Source organism: Jaculus jaculus, chromosome 19 (assembly GCF_020740685.1).
Source record: "Jaculus jaculus isolate mJacJac1 chromosome 19, mJacJac1.mat.Y.cur, whole genome shotgun sequence".
Lineage (NCBI taxonomy): Eukaryota > Metazoa > Chordata > Mammalia > Rodentia > Dipodidae > Jaculus > Jaculus jaculus.
In genome coordinates, this window is record NC_059120.1 from 3778243 (window position 1) to 3780587 (window position 2345).

General features: G+C 40.6%; 1 non-coding gene across 1 annotated transcript; it reads left to right on the forward strand.

Moving 5' to 3' along the window:
- Positions 1–1645: 1645 nt before the first annotated feature.
- Positions 1646–1786, forward strand: LOC123456156. Its single transcript, XR_006634370.1, has one exon. It is a non-coding gene; the product is annotated as a small nucleolar RNA SNORA29 (small nucleolar RNA).
- Positions 1787–2345: the final 559 nt, after the last annotated feature.

The following is a 2345-nucleotide window of genomic DNA, read 5'->3' on the forward strand; positions in this document are numbered from 1 at the left end:
CAGGCTATAATTAACATCAAGTGGCAAGACAAGATCACATACAATAGAGAGCTGAAGTACAACTGAGCCCACAAAATTGAAACAAGTCTTTCTGCTACTTAGCTATGCAAGGCTGGGTCTGTGCCTCTCTGGCAAGTCCACAGTGACACACAGAGGACAGCTGTGTGGAAGATAAAGAACTGGCATCAGGTCTACTAGTCAGTGTGGTGAAGAAGATCTCATTTCCTGTAGATATCCTTTCATATGTGCCTGTCAATGCCATGTGATTGGTAATAGAGACTTTCTTAATGTCTCACAGTATTCAACCACATGCTCAAGACATATACATGCAATGAAAAAACAGAAATTAAACCCTATTTTCTTCTGTGATTTCATCTTTGAGCATGCACAGGCGTCCAATATGCACACCCCTTTTGAAAGCGACTGTGATTTGAACAAATTCTTTATGAGCCTGTAACAATCCATACGGACTCTGGGGAGGCTTCCCCATGCATGCCCTGGGCTGGGCCAAGGTTGCCCCATCTGAATGTCTGTGCCCCTCTTCAAAGCCATGTGCTGATAATTAATACAGCATTGGTCCTGTGGGAGAGGCTTATGCTAGGATCAGTGTCCATATGAAAGAGGCCTGAAGGAACAAATACATCACCTTCCTCCTGTGAGAATAGAGGGGCAAGAGGACCACGATTGATGGTACAGAAAACATTACTTTACAAAACACCACATCTGCAAGTACTTGGATCTTAGACTCGCCAGCCAGCAGCATGGAGAGAAATGAATTTACGTCAGTCACAAGCAATCTCATTTATGGACCCTTTTCACTCCAAACTAAACCAAAGTCCTCCCCAGCATGATAATAACTTTTTTGCTTGCTCTATATCTAATTCCATTGTAAAATGTCTTCATTTATAAGAGATTTGTAGGTTCTGACATGACTACTCAACTTAGGATGGCCTTCTTTTGTGCCCAATATTTAATTTGCTTTCATTCAAGTTATGTAAAGACCAAAATCCATACATTTTCATGCTTCATGAGGTATTTATATATTCAGAATTATCATAGGTTAAGAGTTTGCAAACTTCTAGAAATGAAAGTTGCAATGGGGGGAACTCCAGGGATATTTTTAGAGGTGCTACTGTTTTTACACTCTGTGTTATTTACCCATAGAGCAAAGGGCACATTTCTATCTTCTGAATCAATTGCTGCAGTTACTGAATTCAAATCGAAGGTTCTTCCAGAACAGACTCATCCTCAGAGGATGCCTGAAGTAAACGGCAGATAATTACTTCTCTCTGGATTGGTCTAATCAAATGCATGACTTAGACCCTGGACCATCCCTCTTGAAATGGGACATTGTTCATCAGAATCTTACTCCTTGTTTTGATGGGATATGGATGAGATTGTCTCTCAGGACTACTCTTGCTCCCTCTCCACATGCCATATAATTGAATCCACAAGTACTCTTAGTAGATCTCAGTCAAAAAGAGATTCGCCAGGGTGCATTTCTTATGCACTAGGCTCTATTGCTACACGTTTCCTGTCAGCATTGTTTGAGTATAATACATTAAGAAGTGTGCTTGCAAAAGGCTTTCCAAATTAATAATCTTCCTTATTATCATTTTATATTTACAGACAAAATTGTGAAGGAAGTCCCATTTCACTACCACATTTTTAACCAAATAGTAGTTTTCAGTGGCAATGCTTGTGGGATGGACTAAAGATGCCATAATCTGAAGAGGGAAGGCTTTTCAGTGCCTTCTTTCCATATGAGATGGCTGAAAACAAAACAGAGTCAAGAAAATCGATTTTTCATATGTCCTCTTACCCGCTTCAACCGCCGCCCACCGTCGACATCCTCAAGCAGCAGTGGCGCGTTTGCTTAGTCAGTGGCCTCGCATGAACACTTGAAGTCCGCACCAGGCATGAGGGTTCACTAGCTGTTGTGTGGATTTGGTAAATATTTAATGTCAGATCAACCATAGCAGAGTTTATGGAAGAGTCCGTATGCCATGGAAAGCTACAGTGTTTGGCTTGCTTACTCACCAGTCTCTCCTTCCAGAACTGAGCAACCACTGATCTACTTACTGTCTCTCTATCTTTGGCTTTTATCAATGTCTCTCTCCACATATCTCTCTGTAATATCTTTGAATCAATAAATGGATTTAAATACTGAACTCATCTACAAATATTCACACACCACACCCTAAAATAAAACTTAACCAACTATGTGGATGCTTCATGACCCAGGAATATCAACCATTATAAGCATGTTTCTTGTCTACTGGGTACTCATGCACATTGATGAAATCACACACAAGCTCTAAAGAACATAAAAAAAACCCACAGGA